Source organism: Notolepis coatsorum, assembly GCF_963971535.1.
Source record: "Notolepis coatsorum genome assembly, chromosome: 7".
Classification (NCBI taxonomy): Eukaryota; Metazoa; Chordata; class Actinopteri; order Aulopiformes; family Paralepididae; genus Notolepis; species Notolepis coatsorum.
In genome coordinates, this window is record NC_140171.1 from 87,289,844 (window position 1) to 87,313,136 (window position 23,293).

General features: G+C 45.8%; 1 protein-coding gene across 4 annotated transcripts in view; it reads right to left on the bottom strand.

Annotated features, from left to right (window-relative positions):
• The window catches only part of map4k3a (mitogen-activated protein kinase kinase kinase kinase 3a), a 459,102-nt gene that overhangs the window by 45,304 nt on the left and 390,505 nt on the right, over nucleotides 1-23,293 (bottom strand). The window lies entirely within an intron of this gene.

The window sequence follows — 23,293 nt, forward strand, 5'->3', positions numbered from 1 at the left end:
CTGCTGCGGTCAGGCAAGCGATACCGGAGTCTTAAGGCGAGCACAGAAAGACTCAGAAGAAGCTTCTATCCCCAGGCCATCAGGCTGCTAAACGAACAATAAACACTATGCAACAACCATCAAATGCACACAGCACACACACCCACACACTCACTTAAACAAACAACACACTGCAGCACCCACTCTCCACACTTTAGATCACACAAACACACTTTATATTTATTGATAAAGGATTTGCACTACAACTCGTACACCTACTGTAAATTGTACCTAAATTGCACCTCATCCCATTTCTGCCTTGCACTATATAGTATTGTATATTAGTACACTGCATAGTATTGTATATTATATGGTAACTCAGTTACGTCTAGTCTGCATCGAACATTGTACATATGTCTATACTGAACAGTAAACACTGTGACCTCATTTTTTTTTTTTACTTCTAATTTACATGCTATACTATGTTATTTTATTTCATACTTATCTTGTCTTGCACAGTCTCTGGAGCGTAACAGTAAGAAGCATTTTGTATAAAAGTATTCTGTACTTCTGTATGACAACTATTAAAGAAACTTGAACTTGAAACTTGAGTATAAATGTCTTCCTTACAATTGTAAGCCGTTATGAAAGACCTGTTTGTGAAAGGCTATTTTTTATTGTTCATATAGAAATCACACCACTGCTTTCTGCTCACTGCTGAGTTAGTCTACCTGTTGAAAGAGTGTTAAGCACATCAGACTGGCAGACAGTAGTATGGGCATTGCACTATGGTAATTGTTATTTGCACATTGTTAATCCTGGGCAATGCATCCTTAAATTGTTCAACTGTGAGGCGTTATAAAAGTGTACTGTAAACTGGAGACAGAGAACACTACTACAAAGGACTTGTGAAAAGGCCTGTTTGTGAAAGGTCCAAGTGTTTTTTTAAGGTAAAAAAAGCAACAGCATAATGGGATGCGCAGTACTAGTAGAGAACCAAATATGTAAATCCCTTTTAGTTAATTTATGATTTGCTGCATATATAAGTTATAAAACCAAATCCTATGTCATACCATAGAATTGTATCATTATTTTGCATCGTGTTGAATCGCATCGTATTGCCCTGAATCGCATTATGTTGAATCAAATCGTATAGAATCTAACTGTATCTCAACAGGGGTGAATCATATCGCATCGCCCGGTGCTTCAAATGTATCGTTAATGTATCGTATCGTTGGCAACGTATCGAGATGTGCATCGCATCGGCCTCAGTGGCGATGCACATCCCTAGTGTATATATATAAAGTGTGTGTGTGTGTTTTTAGCTAAAGTGGATAGAAAACACAGTACTGTGCAAAAGTCTTAGGCACCCAAGAGTTTTTATATAAATTGTCTTACAGTAGATTATTTTATTTTTAATAAAATAAATCAAAAGTATTAGTGTGTCAGTAGACTACTCTTAGTACATTTTTAGAAACTTTTCATTTCATAATTTTTTAAATGGGAACTATCTTATAGCATGGTTTCCTAGCTATGTGGACTTATATTAATAGGATCTATGCCTCTAATTCTCAATTTGGCGCATTCTTCCAATTCTCATCACACAATATTGTCCCTCACCCGCAAGGAAGTAAGTGCAGAGAGTTAGCCTAACGTAAATAGTATGAGCAAAACACGCAGGACATGTGCTGCTCCCAAAATGCTCCAGCTGTTTTTTTTTTTACTTTATTTTTTAGCGTTTATCGCTTTTCTGGTCAAGCATGACCGACAGAAACAGGTTGAAATGGGATGTAGAGCAGGGGAAGACATTCTGAGAAATGACGGCGGGTCCGGGAATCGAACTCGTGTCCCCCAGATCCGTGACGAGCACGGTTTTCCCCGACGCAGAAATAGCGCCGAGATATGCGGTGAGCTACGGGAGCTCCCTCCAGCTGTTTCTATGTGCAGTGAAAAGTGAAAGTGCTTTGCATCCTAGACTAGTCATTCATTTACATGGTAAACTAATGTTAGTGGCTAGCTAGCTAAAGCCACGCTGATGACAGAGAGGGACAGAGAGCGAGCACGGGTGGGGGCTATCGGGGCCGTCTCTGTGTGTGTGTGTGTGTGTGTGTGTTTGTGTGTGTGCGCTAGGGTTGCACGGTATACCGGTATTGAGTGTTTGAAATGATACTATACTGCGTTTGGGGAAAACTGTATTTTTCTTTTTCTTTTTAATTTATTAATTCATGCATGCGAATGCCTTCCTATTGGAGCACAGCGCTGCTGTCAGTGATGACGTTGCGCTAGTTTACCGGAAGCAACCTTCTGGAATGAAGAACAACAAACTCTAGTTGGGACGGGAGCTGGCATGGCTCGTCCGGTGAGTGTTGGCATCGGTGGCACGACTGCAGTGCTGATGGGGGCTGCTGTGGCGCGCAGCGTTGGTTGTCGTGGCCATCGGCAGTCGCGGTGAGGATCTTTGTTGATTGGCGTTGGCTAGCTGGCTTTGGCTAGAGTTGTGGTTCGCTAGCTGTGTGGGCCAACGTTGACCGAGTTTACAGCGTGGCTGGCAGCGTGTGCTGGCTAGCTGGCGTTGGTCAATAAAGATCCTCACTGCAATTAGTTAGTTATCATAACCATCGGCAGTTGCAGTGGGGATCTTTGTTGATTGGCGTTGGCTGGCTGGCACATTTTGCATAGGGGGAACTCGGCTGACGTTGGCTTGTGTAGCTGGCAAGCTGTAGTTCTAGTTGGGGCTGGCTAGCTGGCGCTGATCAGTGGGGATCCTCGCTGGGATTGTCGATGGTTGTGGTGGCTGGCGTTGCGTGCTGCGGTGGCTCCTGTCAGTGCTGTGGTCGTGCCGTTGATGCCAACGTTCGTTGGATGGGCTATGCTAGCTCTCGTGACTACAGTTCCTTATACGAGCATTAGAAAATGTCCACAATGCTATTTGCAAGAATAGAAAATAAATTGAAAAGCCTAATAATAAGCTATACATAGCCTAAACTGCCGTTCTGAAAGCAAGTAAACACAGCATCTCTATGGCTTAGTCACAAACGTGATTTATACAGAGACATTTGACAATTGCCCATTAATGGTTCATACAGTGGTGGCCGCCACTGGGGGGCGCTAGGGCGCCGCCCCCCCTCAGGCCCTGCCCTGGTTATATGAGAGAATAACAAGAACATTTTTTTTTTTAGTTTTTTGTTTTATAGCCCTATAAATAATATAAACATGTTTAAAATGAATAATATTTACTCATTTTAAGTATGTTTGTGTTTCCAATGCACAATATAACGTTAATAAATAAAATAATAAATACTCGTTTTCTTGAACAGGAAACTTTTTTTTTTTTTTTACTTTTTTTTCTTTACTTTTTTTTTTTCGGCCCGGGCTAGACGCGATAGCGCTCTGAGTGCGCGTCACTGTGTGATCGCTGTATCCGTAGCAGCCAATCAGTGCGTAACGCGCTGAGCGTTGAAATATGACTATTATGTTGGAATCCGGGCGCGATTTGAAGCGGTCTAGGCAGAATTTCTCAAGAATTTCTGTAGCCGCATTTCGCGGAGACGCTCTCTGATTGGCCGACGCCAGTATTTTTTTCCGTAGCAGCATTTCACGGAGACGATCTCTGATTGGCCGAATCCACTTTCTAATGTTCCAATTCTAGCTTATTCTAGCTTGGTAGAGATAGTTGTTGTTGTTGTGATATGTAGCTGTTTGTCTTAGAGCGTGACTGCAAGTTCTTTAGACGGTTAAGCTTAGGCACTCTTTCAAAGTTGGTTAAGGTTAGAGTTTGTCTTAGAGCATGGCGATAGAACGCCAGGTAGTTTGCAGTCTGTTCGACGTGGAAATGGACAAAGAAATCAAACTACTTGTTGTGTGGTGCTAACTGCTAACAAGCTATATGGCAGTCTGGACAGTGGACTGGATATACATCATCAACAGCGGATTATACACTTTATCAAGAACAGTCTGGGGAGTCGGGACAACAGTGAGTGGACCACGTAAACAGTGAGTTAATTCGGTATCTCTTCTCTCTCTCTCTCTCTCTCTCTCTCTCTCTCTCTCTCTCTCTCTCTCTCTCTCTCTCTCTCTCTCTCTCTCTCTCTCTTCTCTCTCTCTCTCTCTCTCTCTCTCTCTCTCTCTCTCTCTCTCTCTCCTCTCTCTCTCTCTCTCTCTCTCTCTCTCTCTCTCTCTCTCTCTCTCTCTCTCTCTCTCTCTCTCTCTCTCTCTCTCTCTCTCTCTCTCTCCTCTCTCTCTAATTTCGCCACGGCTAGAGCATAACCACTCAGACAATGAATGGTAACTTGTTTAAAATGACAATATATACAGATGTGTTTCTTATTGAATCAATCTGAGAGAGAGAGAGAGAGAGAGAGAGAGAGAGAGAGGGAGGGAGAGAGAGAGAGAGAGGGAGAGAGAGAGAGAGAGAGAGAGAGAGAGAGCTGTGCGTGTTTGTGTTGGGCTATTGGAAACGTGGTTGCATTTGACTGACTGTGATCATATATTGATCGATGGCAATGGTGATAATATTCGCCAATGCGTGCCTTGTACATGTTTGCAAAATGTTTGGTATAGCGCCCCTAGTGGCGAAGCATCCACGAGCCGCCACTGGGTTCATACATACTGTATAAAGACAACGGAAATCTATTTTATTTTTGTTAAACAGCCTACAATATGACATTACCTAGTTCTAGATTATGATAGGCTATAATCAGTCTCACTCATCAAAATGTTTTCTAGGTAACTTATGGTATCTCAAACTAATTAGGCCCTCTGCTATGACAAATGTATAATAATAATAATAATAATAATAATAATAATAATAATAATAATAATAATACAACCATACTTTTTCTACCCCTTGAATTTTTTTTAACTACAGAAGTCTGCTGCATTTGGCTCACAGAGTGACTCCCCCCACTCAGAAGCAACCTAACCTCCGCTTTTTTTTAGCAGCATATAAAGTACACAAATTAGTCCAAAGATGATAAAAGGCTCAACAGGGCAGTCGCAGAGTTGAGAAAGCTGGGTTCAGAAACCTTGTACAGCAACCGTTTTGAGTGCAAAAAAAGTTCTCCAGCATTTTGAATGCTTTTAATTTAATTTATTTATTCTTGTGATTGTTCATTGTTGTGTTTTAAAATAAAGAACAATAATGACATCTGAGAGTTTTTCCCTGATTTTGAGGAAAAGTATCGAAAGTATCGAAATTAATATTGGTATAGTATCGAAACTAAAATGTTGGTATCGTGACAACCCTAGTGTGCGCGCCATATTTTTTCTGTAGGTTCACTTTGACGTTAGCAGAGCAAGGCTCTGGACGTTAGTAGAGTAGTATGGGCGGAGCTACAGGTGGGGGTCTGTCACTCAAATTGCATTCCGATTTATGGGCGGAGCCCAGCCTCTAAACGGCTTAAAATCTTGAGTTAGAAAAATGCTGTTTTTGAGTACTTGATTAGGAATACAAAACAATGAATTTTTTTGAAAAAAAAACGTACAGATGTTTTCCATAAACTCACAGGAATTGTGTACAATTGCCCAAATAGTGAAAGAAATAGTAAAATAGTTCCCCTTTAAAGTATCTTCATGGTTTAATGCAAACATATGTTGCAGGGACTATTATAATCATCATATTGGCGTGACTGTATGCATCAAAGGGTTAAATCAAGCATTTTTAAGTGCTTTAGAGGAAATGTCAAAATATCGCGATATATATCGTGTATCGTGATATAGCCAAAAAATATCACGATATCCTTTAGAGGCCATATCGCCCAGCCCTAATATATAGCGTAAAGGACCTTTTGTAAACTCAGGCACTTTCGAGGTAAAAGTAAAACGCAGTACTTTCAAGTACATTCCAGAACAGTAACTTTATACTTATAGCACATACATGAGTCTGGTCTCCTTTGAAAGGTAACATTCTTACACAATAAAGAAAAATCATCATGCGATTAAATTCACAAATTTCTTTCTGTAGTTAATTAATCGAAATTAATGCGATAAAGTCTCAGCCCTAATTATTATATTACATTATTATATCAAAAGGGACATGTCTGAACGTGTCTCCAGCTTCAAATTCCTGGGTGTCCAGGACCTCTCTTGGACCCTCGACACCTCAATCGGTCAATAAAGCCCACCAGCGTCTCTTCTTCCTGAGGAGACTGAGGAAATCCCACATGTCTCCTCAAATTCTGGTGAACTTCTACCGTTGCACCATAGAAAGCAGACTCACTATCTGCATCACCGTCTGGTACGACAACTGCTCTGCTGCAGACCGGAAAGCACTGCAGAGGGTGGTGAAAACTGCCACCACATCACCGGTACATCATCACGGTACATCATCACCGGTACATCATCACCGGTACATCACCATCACATCACCGGAACATCACCGGTACATAGGGATGGGTATCGTTAGGATTTTATCGATACTACTACTCTTATCGATACTGCTTAACGGTTCGGTACTTTATTGATACTCTTATTGGTTCTTTTTGATTATTTTGCAAGAAAAAAAGACAATTAATTAAGAACAGAATCGACATTGCTTTATTATTTATAACTTTATAAATAAATATAATAAATAAATATTATTTCTTCAGCAACAGTAACCCTGTGACACTCGTTCACCCTATCCTCTGTCTTAAATACTTCGAAGCTTCGTTCGATGGCACAAGCTTCGAACATAAAAAATTAAATCGAAGTAAAAAATATATATAATAATAAAAAAAAAATATTTTGCCTCCAAAATCTTGCGCCTCCATTCCAATGAAACGAAGGTAAGCGGTGCCTCGACTCCACCTCTCTACAACAAGCACATGGAGATTATCTAACAAGGACATGTGCAGCAGACATGTCGACGAAGAAGTCATCAGACGTGTGGTTACACTTTAAAATATGCAAAGACAATGCCCAAAAAGCCGAGTGCCAGATATGCCAGAAGAAAATGACATATCACAACTCTACAACAACTTTGTCAAATCACCTAAAAAACGTAAGTATCATTGTACACGACGGCGACGCCACACAAAACATTAATAAGGCTATGCCTAGGCTAATTTAATTGTAATCATCTGCTTTTGTAGGTGCATTGTCTGATATAATTATAAATTATAAATTAAATATAATATAATTGTTTGCTTGATAGATGAAGGTTGCAACATAATTATGTAATGTCATGTCGTTGGCTGTGAAAGCAGCCCCACTGCACCCAGGCAGCGCAGCCGAGTGAAACCTTGTTGGCTGCGTCACACTCACGAAAGGGGCTACTTAATTAATTAAATCCACTTTATTTATAGAGCACATTTTAAAACAACAAAGTTTAACAAAATGCTGTACAAGTCCCACAACATAAGATAAATAAAAATAAAATAAAAAAAATCTTTTTTTCCGAAGCTTCGAATTAAAATCGAAGCTCGGCCCCGAAGCTTCGATTGCCAAAAAAAGCTTCGAAGGTCAGCCCTAATCCTCTGTCATCCTTCCTCTAGCTGCTAGGGTGAAGGGACTTTGGGCTTGGCTGGGACCGGTGGTGGTAGAGGGAGGAGGGGTGGGCTGGGACATGGTGGCTCAGCCTCAGCCTGACGATCTATAAAAAGTTGTCATCTTTCAAATATATTTGTAGCTAAACAATTAGCTAAGCAATTATATTTTATTTATTAGCCTATTTGTAATAATTCGTTATTAGCCTAGCTACCTCCATATCTTGGCTTACCTGCAGTGGATGGAGATGGCACACTGCGAGCAAAGCAGTCGAAAATGGCGCATTTCTGCAGACTAATGTTATGTTTTGACAACCGATGTTGACAAATTGCTTGTATTGCCACCCATACTTGCAAATGTTTTATTGCACTTGTGGCAACGTGCGTTGTCTGCATCGACTTTCGTAAAGTCTACCCAGACTTTAGAGCGGTTCGTTCTCTCCGCCATGATGAGCGCATGCAGAGCTGTCTGTGTGCTGCACGCTTCAGCACGGAGCCAAGTACCCGTATGTGCATTTGTGTGAGTGTGAGCGACTCAAGCCGCGAGTGAGTGTAACTCAGTCCCGCTTCTCGTGCAGACAGAGCGACACAGAGAGAGAGAGGAGAGATAGTTCACAAAGTTTAAATTCCTCGAAAAAAAACTCCATAATTTCTCGAGTATCGATAGCAGTACCGATAACGTCGGAGCTTATCAATACTGTTTTTTTCTAATTTAGTACCGGATCCCGTTTAGAACCGGGTTTCGGGGGGCATCCCTACAGGTACATCACTGGTACATCACCACCACATCACCGGTACATCACCGGTACATCACCGGTACATCACCACCACATCACCGGTACATCACCGGTACATCACCGGTACATCACCACCACATCACCGTAACATCACCGGTACATCACCACCACACATCACCGGTACATCACCACCACATCACCACCACATCACCGGAACATCACCGGTACATCACCGGTACATCACCACCACATCACCGGTACATCACCACCACACATCACCAGAACATCACTGGAACATCACCAGAACATCACCACCACACATCACCGGTACATCACTGGTACATCACCAGAATATCACCACCACACATCACCAGAACATCACCACCACACATCACTGGAACATCACCAGAACATCACCACCACACATCACCGGTACATCATTGGTACATCACCAGAATATCACCACCACACATCACCAGAACATCACCACCACACATCACCGGTACATCATCACCACATCACCAGTACATCACTTATAACCTCTGACTGCCCACCAACATCAGTGAGTTGTGCCTTGATTACTTATGTGACCATAGATATTTAATGTTATTATATTTCATTTTCTATTTACCTGTAATTTTAATTTAATTATATTTTTATTACTTGCATTATTGTAAATACAATCAATAAAAATATCTGGCCAACAGAGTTCACCTTTAAAGGTGTGAATAAGAGAGGGAACCACTTCAAAACGACCTCTGTGCCAAACAGAGCTCCCAGAAATAGCCCTGGGCATGTTGTGCAGGGAGGCAGCGGGGGTCGCCTGTCAGTGGAGGAGACTGTAAGTGATAACTTTAAGAGGGGGGGGGGGGGGGTGGCTCATGATGTGGAGCAGTGTGTGTGTGACATTGCCTGTCACAGAGAGATATAGAGGGAATAGAGAGAGAGAGAGAGATAGAAAAACAGAAAGACACAGAGAGCGACAGAGAGAGATGTGTGGAGAGAGGGAGAGACAGAGATGAAGAGAGAGAGAGAAATAGAGATATCGAGAGACAGAGAGAGAGAGAGGTGGAGAGAGACATAGAGAGAGAGATGAATTACTAGCCAGGATTTGAAGATTTGTTTGGCTGTAGTTGTTCAATATAGAACTGCCAATGGTCTCCAATGGAATTATTAGTAGTTGGTGCTCTAGCCTACAGCAGGAGTAAAGGTCCCTGAAGACTTGTTGTTCCTGCACGTGCACAATGATGCACAAGTACGCCACGAGCGTGGGGTGACGTAACACAAAACAAGTGTGCACTGGAGGCTAACTGCCTGTGAATCAAAGGAGGTCGGACTCGTAACTCTCACCGAAACCGAAACTGTAAACAAGAGAGCAAGTAAAATGTAGAGAAATGGACATTTATGGACTTTGGACTTTTATGCAAAGTTTATATGAAGTAGGGAATGTAACCTTATAGATTCTAGAACAGATGCCATGATCATGTGACCTACATGTGCTGTTTCTCTCTCTTCACCTCCAGTGCTGTTTCTCTCTCTTCACCTCCCATCTCTTTATCTCTCCATCTTCACCTCCCAGCTCCTCGTCTTCACGGTACTCTACCCCCCCCCCCCTTACAGTGAGCTGTGGTGTTCCACAAGGAAGCATACTAGGACCGCTACTGTTCCTAATTTATGCAAATGACATGTCGTCAGCTTGTGACTGCAACTTGTTCCTGTTTGTGGACGACTCAGCCCTGCTGGTCTCTGACAAGAACAAGTTGCAGGTTGAAAAAACACTCAGCTCTGAACTCGGCAAAATCTGCATATGGCTCGCTGATAACAAACTATCATTACACATGGGCAAAACAGAGTCCATTATCTTCGGTTCAAATAACAAACTCAGCAAGACCGGCGGCTTCTCAGTTACAGTGGGTGACAATATTGTCACAAGGAAAGATGAAATTACCTACCTGGGTTCCATCCTAGAGGCAAATCTTTCCTGTGACAAAATGGCATCCAAAGTAATAAAAAAAATTCAACCAACGAACTAGATTCTTGTACCGGATCTCCTCTCTGGTAAACAAGAATACCCTGAAGACTCTGGCAGGAGCACTCATTCAAGGGTACTACGACTATGCTTGCACCTCATGGTACCAAAGCACCTCAAAGGCGCTAAAAACAAGATTACAAACATCACAAAACAAACTGGTCAGACTACTACTTGACCTTACCCCTAGAACCCACCTCACCCCTGCACACTTTGACAACCTAGGATGGCTTAGAGTAGATGACAGAGTACAGCAACTTGCAATGGGCCTGGTCTACAAGATACACTATACGACTAAGGTACCCATGTACTAGGGCTGCAACTAATGACTAATTTGGTAGTCGACTAATCTGCCGATTATTTTTTCGATTAGTCGACTAATCGAAAACCAATGTAAACAACAACAAAAAAAATAATTTTTATTTTTATTTTTTTTAATTACCTATCTTTGTGAAAGTGGCTTCTCAGCTCTGGTCCAGCTGAAGACAGAGCAGAGGAACAGATTGGACATTGAGCATGACCTCAGAGTTGCTTGTCTACCATCACCCCAGACTTTGAGACTCTTGTCAGGACCAAACAACAACATCATAACATGATGATCCCATAGCAAATTAAAATAATGACTCATGAAACATTTGAATTTGGATCTTTAAGCCACTTTAAATGAAAATGTATTTGAAGAACAATACAGCAATCACTCATAACAAGATAAATAAATTAAATACAAATTAAAGTGGAAGTGTACTTTAAATAACTTTTGTTTGCTGTGTGTGAGAGGAGTCCGTGTGTGTGTGTATGTGTGCGTGTCTTACTCTGATCGCTGTGTGAGTGAGAGGAGTGTGTGTACTGTGTAATTTGTGTGTGTGTCTTACTCTGATCGCTGTGTGAGTGAGAGGTGTGTACTGTGTAATTTGTGTATGTGTGTGTGTCTTACTCTGATCGCTGTGTGTGAGTGAGAGGAGTGTGAATGTGTGTGTGTCTTACTCTGATCGCTGTGTGTGAGAGAGAGGAGTGTGAATGTGTGTGTGTCTTACTCTGATCGCTGTGTGTGAGTGAGAGGAGTGTGTATGTGTGTGTGTCTTACTCTGATCGCTGTGTGTGAGTGAGAGGAGTGTGTATGTGTGTGTCTTACTCTGATCGCTGTGTGTGAGTGAGAGGAGTGCGTGTGTAATGTATTGTGTGTCTAGTCTGATCATCATCTCCTGCAGGGGAACAATGTTTTCAATGTCCAAAATTTGCTATGGGATCAGCATGTTATGATGTTGTCTGGAACCCTGAGAAGCCACTCTCACAAAGATAGGTAGTGCACAAAAAAAAAAAAAAAAAAAAAAAAAAAATTAAATATTTTTTTTTTTTTTTAATGACTAATCGACGCAACAATTTCTCGTCAACGATTTTTTATAATCGACGTCGTCGATTATGTCGACTAATCGTTGCAGCCCTACCATGTACATCAAAATACTTCCCAAAGGTCAGTGAATACCACGATCACAACACCAGAGGGAGCTCCACAAATCATGTTAAACCCAGATTCGGCTCAAACAAGGGACTAAACACGTTTCGCAATTATGCCACATCAATGTGGAACGCCCTACCCAAAGCTGTAAAGGAATGTGCATCCCTACCCACATTCAAAACCGCTCTTAACACTGAGTGCCACTCACAGCTTTTCTCTGGTTTACGCCCCGACCGTTGAATGCCACGGTCACGAGTATTCTATATATTTTTTTTATTAGCGATCTGAAATCATATTGCATCACGCGAGCCTACCGTTGGAGATCCAGGGACCGCCGGCGCTCAGATGTGAAAAAAGCGCCCCTATCGTCTCCCAGATGGTAAATCACCCTTTTGGAATGGACTCAATGAAAGTGAATGGGAGAACGGATTTCTGACTCCACATTTTACTTCTCACTGATGCAGCCAGGGTCTACCAGAGTTCATTCTGGAGCCTCTGAGCCGCGCGGATCATGTGTTATACTGTACACACGATGGATCAATACATTTAGCAATTTTTTCGAATGGCTATCGGAAATTGGAATAAACCATTTGGATACCATCTGACCTCAGGTAAGGAATCTATGTTATCAGTGTTAGGATAATCAGACTAGTTTTCACAGAGATATAAGTGTTTATGTGATATGTGATATGGCTGTTTTGACTGTAAAAGCCATGAGGAAATAAGAGCAGCGATTATCAGCTCACGGCATGGCAAATGTGGAGCGCTGGGCTCGAACAGGCGAGCCCAGCGTCTCCAGCATTCGTGGCGAGCGCCTTGCCCACTACGCCACGTAGCCGCCCCTGCCTTGCCAATGTTGACTGGAAAATGAGTCTTTGATAAGCGACGGGCAGATTAGACACATAGCCATAATTTAAAACATAGATTAGGCGATATTAACGTTAACATTGGCTGGTGGCATTCAACGGGGTAAAAAGGAAAACACTGCCGGCACTGAAAGTGTTATGGGAGGCTGCAATTCGAAACTGGCCACCGTAAATGTCCAAACCCCCCACCCCCTCCTAATAGACAGTCTCCTCCCCACCGCATGTATAGTTTCAAGTTTCAAGTTTCTTTATTAGTTGACATGCAAAGATACAGAATACCTTCACATGGAATGCTTTTTTCTGTTATGCTCCTATGAGGATCATAGGACGCTTGGATCATACACATACAGCTCATTACAGTAATATTCCACAATTATTACATTTTAGATAGTAATAATGGTACAGAGCCTTGAGACAAACATATGCATATTCACCACCGCAAACAGACTGGCAGCCGTCATAGGCAGCGCCATTTACGGAAGGAGGGGGGAGTGGGTTGGGGTTGTTACAGGGCTGTAGGGGGGGGGGGGGGGGTGGGTGGGAGGGGGGGGGGAGTGCACAAGCCAAGTCCTGGGTGGGGGAGGTCTCCCTCACACGAGGCAGCCGACAGTGCAGCGCCAATGCAGAGGAAGGGGGGGGGGGGGGGGGGACTAGGGATTGGGGTTGTGGGACGCCGCTCGCCACTCTTATCTCCCAGAGAGCCTTCGACTCCAGAGCTCTCGGTTCGACCTTGGTCCAAGAATTTGTTTTGGCTGACTGACTGGCACAATTTATCCCAGCCACGTCCCTTTAAATTTGATTTGAATAGAGTGGAATATAACTCTATTGTATATATTCTCTCCCCGCAGTATGTATATTTCTCTCCCACCCACCCACCCCCTCCAAGTGTACAGTCTCCTCACCACCGTATGTATATTTCTCTCCCACCCACCCACCCCCTCGTAATGTACAGTCCCCTCCCCATCATATGTATATACTCTGTCAGGATCTATGGGTAACAGTACTGTATATTTGAATACCGTATATGTCACAAATGTATCAGTACTAAATACCTGTATGTCCCTATGCCATAAATGTCATGTATGTTGAGTATGTCATAAATGTCAATATGAATTGAAAATGGGGGACCCTGATGTAAACAAGACAAACGTATTTTTCTGGTCTGCATCCCCTTAATAATTGTGTGTATTGAGCCGTACTGTATTGTACCCATTCTGCAATCTGTTAAATAAAGTTTTCATTCATTCATTCATTCATTCATTCATTCATTCACCTCCAGCTCTGTCTCTCCCTCTTCACCTCCCAGCTCTTTGTCTCTCCCTCTTCACCTCCCAGCTCTTTGTCTCTCCCTCTTCACATCCCAGCTCTTGGTCTCTCCCTCTTCACCTCCCAGCTCTTTGTCTCTCCCTCTTCACCTCCCAGCTCTTTGACTCTCCCTCTTCACCTCCCAGCTCTTTGTCTTCACCTCCCAGCTCGGTGTCTCTCCCTCTTCACCTCCCAGCTCCTCGTCTCTCCCTGTGTTTCTTCCCTGCCACTAGTATCTCCCCTTGTCTCTCCCCAGGTCCAGTTTGGGGGGGTCAAATTTGATATAGCATTTTGCCGTCTTCGAGCATAGTCAAATTACCGCGTTGTTTTGTCCCGGATTCTGTGTGTAAGGGACAGCACGGCATAGTGCACACCACCACGCACCACCAACCCACATGATATAATAATAATAATAATAATAATAATAATAATAATAATAATAATAATAATAATAATAATAATAATAATAATAATAATAATAATAATAATATGCAACATGAGAAGATCAACTGGCTGCCCTGGACTTGTAGAAAAAGATCTGTGAGTTCGAGGCTTGTCTCTTACCGGTCGCTCCGTCACTACAGTCTGCCCTACATCTTCACAAGCCCAGAGAAAGCTTAACTAATCATCGTGAGTTATTATGCGTGTCAATTTGATCGTATTTTTCATTGCGTGGGTGCACCTTTGAGATCTATTTCAGGACGCGCAACTCCATTACAACAAGCAATAGAAAACGATAGGTTATGTAGATAACCTAGTTATATTAGTATTGGCTAAGCGTCCCGCTCTGAGCCTTACGAGATACTCTATATCTCCTGTGATACCTAATGTATCTCCCACGAACAAAAAACACATGCACCCCACCTGTATGGGGCCCCGCCCCTTATGGTGGTACCACCCATATAACCATGACTCTAGTCATGAAACACCCTTCCTCGCCAAAAACCCGTCCCAGGAAAAGACCCCTCAAGAGGGAACTCAGGGCGCGCAGAGCGGGACGCTTAGCCAATACTAATATAACTAGGTTATCTACATAACCTATCGTTATATTTCGTATAGCATCGCGTCCCGCTCTGAGCCTTACGAGATAATGGGGAAGAGCGGGCGCGAGACCCGACAGATGTACCCCCTGAGGACCCGTAAGCCCACATCAAGGGGTGCAGGGAGCCCTGTCACCCCATCCTTCCTAACGAAGGGGGGGCGCAGTCAACTCCACCTGAATGCGAACAAGAGGGAGCCAGAACCCCTTGAACACACCGTACAGGCGGAACCACGTGTGACTCAACACACTGCGGCCCATACCCATACACTCCTGCTACCCGACCAAAGGACGGGAAGCAGGAAAGGCCACAGACCCCAGAACCGCCTGGGAGACAGAACCCCCGGTCATGTCCATGAGGTAAAACCTTACAAAGGGGCCCGGTGAGGACCATGAAGCTGCAGCACAGATGTCCTCCACCGAGGCCCCACCCAGGAGAGCGGCAGAGGCAGCCACCCCACGAGTGGAGTGCGCCCTGACGCCCCCAGGGGGATCCTGCCCAGCCAACGTGTAGCAGAGGGCAATACCCTCGCACAACCAATGGGACAGGCGCTGCTTCGACAGTGCCTTACCAGCACGAGCCCCACCGTAACAGACAAAAAGCTGGTCGGTAACCCTGAAGTCCTGAGTACGGCTGAGGTAAAACCCCAAAGCACGGACTGGACATGACAGGTGAAGGCCCGCATCTAACTCACTAGTGTGAGGAGGAGGACGAAAAGCCTGAACCACAATATCCCGGGAGCGGAAGGAACTCCGGATATTCTTAGGCACGAAAGCAGGATTAGGTCGCAGAGTGGCACCGCAATCGGTCCGAAAAGACAGGCACTCTGGACGTACCGAGAGAGCACAGAGCTCACCCACGCGTTTAGCGGAAGTGACAGCCAGTAGGAACGCGGTCTTGAAAGACAGCCGTCCCAACGGCGCCTGCTCGAGCGGCTCAAACGGGGCCAAGGACAACCGACCGAGGACCAATTGAAGATCCCAAGTCGGAGCCAAGGAGCGTTGCACCGGCTTAACGCGTCGAGCGCCAAGCAGGAAACGCTTCACAAGAGGGTGGCTGAACAAGACATCCCCCTCAAATCCCTCATGATAGGAGGATATAGCTGCTGCATATACCCTCACTGTCGAAGCCGACAGACTATCAAGGAGAGACTGGAGATAACCCAGAACAGCATCCAGGGGGCAGGAGACTGGGTCCCAGCCCCCCCCCTTACACCATTCTTGGAACGCACGCCACCTGCCCGCGTAAACCGCGACAGTGGAGGGAGCATGCGCACACCGGATGGTATCAACCACTGCGGGATCCATCCTCTCCAGACTCACCCTCCCACCAGCCACACCACCAGGCGTTGACCCAACACCGGAGGCTGGACAAGCACTCCGTTGTGCTGCGAGAGGGCCGTCGCTGACCACGGAATGACCCAAGGAGGAGCGACCAGAAGCTGGATTAAGACCGGGAACCACACTGACGTGCCCCGGTCCGGCGCGACCAGGATCACCGTCCTGCGCTCCCTCCGTATCCGCTCCAACAGCTGACTCAACAGCTGTACAGGAGGGAAGGCGTACAGAAGACCGGGCGGCCACGGAAAGGTCGAGAAGGCATCCACCCCCAAGGGGGGATGATCCGCTCGACTGAGCGAGAACCACAAGGGGCACTTGTGAGAACGTCGGCACGCAAACAGATTTACCGAGGCCTCCCCGAACCGATCCCAGATCTGTCTGACTATGTCGGGGCGGAGTTCCCACTCGTCGCGACGAGGACCGCCCCGAGACATTATATCCGCCGCCACATTTTCCGTACCAGGAACGTGGAGCGCCCGCAGACTGCGCAGCCTGCGGGATGCCCATAGCAACAGTTCGCGCGCCACCCGGAGCAGGCGGGCGGAACGAGTCCCACCCTGCCTGTTGATATACGCCGCCGCCGTCACATTGTCCGTCCTGATCAAAACATGCTTGCCTACCACCAGGTGGCCGAGCCATTTGAGGACCAGGAGGACCGCCTTCAACTCCAACACATTGATATGCAGGACAGCTGGGTCGGCATGACCCGTCCAGCTGCCCCCCACTGCGTGGGTCCGAAACGCCCCTCCCTAACCTGTGAGAGAGGCGTCGGTGAAAACCGTGACGTGGGAGCCACTGCTGCCCATGGGGACCCCAGCGGAGAGGATACCCAGCCTCCCCCAGTGGGCGAGATCCCCCCATATCGACAAAGGAACCATCAACCGTCTCCCTTTGCCCCACACCGGATCTATTCTCAAAGAGAGAAACCACCTCTGTATCCGCCTCATAAAGAGGAGGCCAAGAGGAACCACCGTGTGGGCCGCCGACATAAGGCCCAGCAGACGCATCACCTGCAGCGCCGTAACCGTCCCTCCCAGACGGAAACCCCCGAGCGCGTGACGGAGATCCCCCCGACGCTGCTCCGAGAGGGTCGCAAGCATGGGCTTCGACCTCAATGTCAAGCCCAAGTACTCCACCTGTTGACTGGGAAGAGGGGTACTCTTCTTCCAATTCACAGCAAAACCCAGGCTGGTGAGGAATTCCACCACCAGTCGAGTATGAGACCTGGCAACCTCCTCTGAACGGCTGAGGAGCAGAATGTCGTCGAGATAGAACAGAACTCGTATCCCCCGACGACGTAATGGCCCCAGAGCAGCCGCCACGCACTTGGTGAATGTGCGGGGAGCCAGAGAATAACCGAACGGCATTCTGTGGTACTCGTACGCTACGCCCTGAAACAGGAACCGTAGGAACTTCCTGTGAGGAGGGAAAATGGGTATGTGAAAATACGCATCCTTCAGGTCTATGGAGGTGAACCAGTCCCCCCTCCTGACAGCAAGCAGAAGGAGTCGGACGGTCAACATCCTGAATGGTCTCACTACAATCAACCGATTGAACATGGACAGATTCAGTATAGGTCTGACCCCCCCAGTTTTCTTGGGCACCAGAAAATAACGGGAGTAGACGCCTGACATTGCGTCCTCTCTCGGGACCACAACGACGGCCTGCTTCGCCAACAGAGATTGAATCTCGTCGGCCAGGGCTGTCACCGCGCCCGACCCTAACAATAGGGTCGGCACCAAACCTGAGAACGGAGGATGGGGCCGCGCAAACTGCAAAACCAGCCCCGCCTCTAACGTTCTCCTCATCCACCGATTCAAGGGACATTCCCGTCGCCATATGTGAATATAATCCCACAGCGCCCCCGCCGTCAACTGACGCTGGGCCGCAAGGAACAGCAGATAATTGGCCCGGTCCCCCCCGTCGTGCAAAGCACCCAAGGGGGGACCCCGACAGAAAGGGCCGGTTTGATACGGGAGGAGCGGTCATCAAACTTGTGGACACACACTCACCCCCTGAACACCCCTCCAGCACACGCTGAGGAGCCGTTCCGCAGCCAGACACGCAAGGCCTGAGGACCCCATGGGCTCCTACACGCCGAAGCCCTGCAGTGATATTGCTACCACTCAAATCACGCCAGCCTCTCCTTTGCAGACCACTGCCGGTTTGACGGGAGTGGGAGGCAACAGCGCGATACCCCGCCTGGCGAGGGCGAAGCCGGGGTAACCCCTGCTGAGCATTCAACAGAAGAGGCACCGAGTCCCCCTGCTGACCACTGGAGCTAGTGGCAGCTGCAACACCAGGTTCCACCCACCCACAACCTGCGGTGTAGGAACCACGCGACGACGGAACATTCTCACGGACAGACCCAGGCTCAGCCATCAACTGGGTGTCAGCCCCTGTCTCCATGAGAAGTGAAGAATGGGGCCGCATACGCTTCAAAGAAGGTTCGCGGCCCGCAGCCAAAGGAGAACGCTCAAAGCCCCGCTTCTGGGGATACCAGAGAGAGGACTGAACGGGGAGCGGGCTGCTCGCGGCAAAATGACGACGGGGTGGTTTACCAACCCCGAAATCACCCAAAATGGCCGATCCCTCGGCCGCCAAGACTGTCGGCCTTGCGAAACCCTGTCGATTCTCCAACCAGGGCACTACTGGCGGGGGAAACATGGCCGCCTGTCGAGGATCTCGCCACAGTCGTTGACGAGACCGTGCTCCCACCCCTGGCTGCACAGCGTGAGGCGGTGTAGGACCCGAATCAAAAACCGCCTGCGCCTCCACAGAACGCCCAAAAAGACTATCTGTGGAAAAAGGAGTCGTGAGGAGAGAAAACCTATCCTCTTCCCCAAGAGGAGACTGCTCCAACCAAAGATGCCTAACAACCAAAGTCGATAGCATCCGAATCCTCCCCGCAGTTATAGCTTGCGACTGAGTCAAGATCTCTATAACACCACAAACATGAATCACGTTCATAGTGTCGGTTGGACCCAAAGACCTACAACCCGACGCCATCTTGGATAGGAAAGTAGCCAGCTGAGCCACAACACTGGCCGCCGCTAAATGCCATCCTGCAGCAGTATACCACTCATTCGTCCATACTGCCACCCTCCGAGCCGACATGCTATCAAGCAACGGCCGGGCGGAACGTCGTTCATCCCCGCCTGGGCACAAAAAAGAAGCTACCTGGCTACTTAGCCAAGGTACCCCCGGGCTGCACCCCGTCGTCAGCCCCTTCACCCGCAAAAAAGGTAAATAGAGCTCAGCGAACCCCCCCACACCCACCACCGACTGACCATCAATGAAGGTGGCAAGAGGAGGGAAAAGCGGAATCCCGCGGCGGGGATTATTAGACATTCCAGCGTCAACATCAGCGTTAGCAGAAGAAGCAGCAGTAGCATTAGCATTAGCAGTAGCAGTAGCATTAGCGTCAACAGCATGTTCCAGGATCGCCAAGACATCGCCCACTACAGTGGAACGATCGCCAAGCCGCCCCGGCCCTGGTGCCGAAACATACTCCACAGCACGACCAACACCGACATTGACGCCTACTGACACAGACCTCACCTTTGTACAAGCCGACCCGATAGCCAAACCTTGTACGCTGCCCCTCGGTCCGTCGCCGTCAGCCGAGGAACCACCAGCATAGGTCTGCGTCGTCGAAACAAGCTCCGGAGAATCCAGGGAAACACAATCCTCCGGTAAGCCCTCAACATTATTAATCTTCCTTAATCTTTTCATTCCGCTAGCTCGTATGGTGCAAGCATCCAGTACGCTGGGACGAAAATAGAGGAAGGGTGTTTCATGACTAGAGTCATGGTTATATGGGTGGTACCACCATAAGGGGCGGGGCCCCATACAGGTGGGGTGCATGTGTTTTTTGTTCGTGGGAGATACATTAGGTATCACAGGAGATATAGAGTATCTCGTAAGGCTCAGAGCGGGACGCGATGCTATACGAAATATAACAATGTATACTTGAGTGAAAATGTGAATAATAAACAAAAGTGAGTTGTTTACAAGAAAAACGCTGATACCTTTAACACTATGGGTGCCGGCCAGAAATCCGGAAAATGACTGGATTGCCAGCGCTATTTGTCTATGGAGAAATTCCCCTTCTTTGCAGGGCTATAACTTTTTTAATTCTATTGCTACATTGCCATTATTAGGGCCCATTCAAAGTCCTATATGTATTGTTCATTGTGTAGCAACGTTAAACTTTTTCATTCACATATTCATAGTAAAGTATGGTCTAATGTATAAGTATGTTTTCATCTCTTTCTGCAGCTTTCTCCAGAACGTGATATATAGCCCCAAATGCATTATATTGATGATGAAATACAGTTTGATGGCAATCAGGGCGATATAAAAAATTTCAATTGGACGTACTTCTAGAATGATCTACGTATGATCTGATGATGACCGGATGGGCGGGGGATCGTTTATAATTCCGTGGGCAGCGTTATATCATTCATCTAGTGTGGGTGATATGTTCATCATAACAGTTTATATGGAATACGATCAAAAATAACGCTGAATATTACCGTATCCTCCTCGCGCCGTTGGGCGATGAGCGTGGAACAGTCATTTACCTATTATGGTATGTAGAAATATCGGGTCCATTTCCAGCTTGTATAATAGTATATATGTCCAAATCATGTTGTTTATAGAGTTATTGGCAATCGATCGCTATGTATTGTGTCGAGATCGAGTCCCGGTAGCCAAACAGAGTGCCCGGAAGTAATACGGCCGACCAGCACAACCTCCATAGCACTTCCTGTTTGGCGATTGCGCCGATCGGCCACCAGATGGCGCTCCTGAACCGCCAGAGAGCTCAGTGGGTCCTCCTGGTGGATCTCAGGCCAGCGGAGGGGAAATATGAATCCGATCGCAGATTTTTGAAATATTGATATAAGGACGCTGTAAAGCGTCCTCCGGCAACTTGAGCATGGCCGGGAATGACGCTTTTAAGCGTTTTCCGGCAGTCAAAGTGTTAAAGGGGTTCTCAATGTGGGAAGAACCCACAAGGGTTCAGTACACGTCAAGTATAGACAGCCATGGAATTCTGGACTAAATCATATGCAACTAGATCCACCATGGCTATACCAGGGATAGTTCGGATTTTTTGTAAGCCCTATTTCCAGTGGTGGAAAGTAACTAAGTATTTTTACTGAAGTACTGTACTTAAGTACAATTTCGAGCTACTTGTACTTTGTGAGTATTTTCATTTTAGGGAACTTTATACTTTTACTCCACTACATTTTAATGGAAATATTGTACTTTTTACTCCACTACATTTATCTGAACCCATCAGTTACTAGTTACTTTGAAGAAAAGGATTTTGCATAGAAAACATAATATATACAAAATAGAAAATGCATGAATATTATATACTTTCACATTTGAAGCCTGTTAACTTCAAGAGGACATAATCAGAGAAGCATGACTAACCCTAACCACATACCACTTTAACACAACCTTTAATCAGAGCAGCATAACTGGACCACCAGTGGATACACAAACGACATGTCGAATGTGTACTTTTACTTTAGATACTTAAGTACATCCAATAGCAAATACTTCTCTACTTTTACTTAAGTATAATTTGAATGGAGGACTTTTACTTTTACCAGAGTACTCATTTATCTGAGTATTTATACTTTTACTTAAGTAAAGGAACTGTGTACTTCTTCCACCACTTCCTATTTCTTACTTTTAATGATTTCTCAGCACAAACCATGCTGTTCCTCATGCTAGGTCTGGATAGTTAGCCACAAACCAATGCAAAGTCAGTGGGGTCAAGCTCCTGTCTGTACAAGCTGACTGTGGAGTAGATTTCAGTCGTCTTTTTAGTTGTTTTACCACAACTGGAGTCGTCTTTCAGTCGTCTTTTTAGTTGTTTTTAGACAACTGGAGTCGTCTTTCAATCATCGTTTTAGTTGTTTTTAGACACATGGAGTTGTCTTTCAGTCGTCTGATTGTCCCATTAACAATCACTCCCCTTTCACACTCAACAATTTACAGGCGGATGACAGAGACGAGACTTGCATCTATTGCCATGGCTTATCTCAATAATAGACCTGTTTGCTGTATACAAACATACCGCATTCGAGCCATCAGCAATACCAACCGAGTCACGTGACTAAGTTGCCCCGGACCTGCTGCGCTAAAAGAGTATGACGGGGCTCTAAGCCAGAGAAAACATGGCACTCCCCTGACTAAAGGTTTTTTCAAACGAAAACGGCTGGATGTCATTTAGCCAAATCAGCATGGCTGTGAGTGTGAGTCTTTCACCTTTTACATATCTAGCTTTGGCATGGATTGATTGTTTAGATCGCTAGCATGGCTAACAAATGCAAATATATTGTATTCTGCCCCCTTGTTCTGACCAGGATTACGTTCCTTTTCCCCCTTGATGCCCGCATGCGCACACTGAGTCTGACGTGGACAGCGAACAGGTCTATACACACTGAGTCTGATGTATACAGCAAAGAGGTCTATACACACTGAGTCTGACGTATACAGTGAACAGGTGAGTCTGACGTATACAGCGAACAGGTCTACTATACACACTGAGTCTGACATGGACAGCGAAACCCTTTTGACCAAAATATCCATTACCCGACGGCACCAACTCTTCAAAGAAAAAAACATGTTTTATATCCACAGAGCTTTTAGAAAGATGCGGAATAACAGTATTGAATAAAAAAAACGCTATACGAGTCACACTATTTACAGGATTAAATTCCACTCCTGGTCCTTATGAGCAAAGACGAATGTGTCCATAAAAACACAATTTCAATTCAAATAATTTCTGGATAAAATAATTACAAACAATGAACATTAAATGATCATTTAGCAGAGTGAAAAACACCCAGGCATTGCTATGACGATGTTTAAAAACAACAACTTCTGTTTTCAGAGAGAGAGAGAACGAGATTGTGATGCTGTGGTAATGTGAGACTAATGTGTGTTTGTCGGCCCATTTGTCGATAATTCCGTTAGTTAATCTTGGGTGTTAGCAGCCAAACTAGCAGCTGATGCTGTGGATAAATGGAGAGAGAGAGAGAGAGAGAGAGAGAGA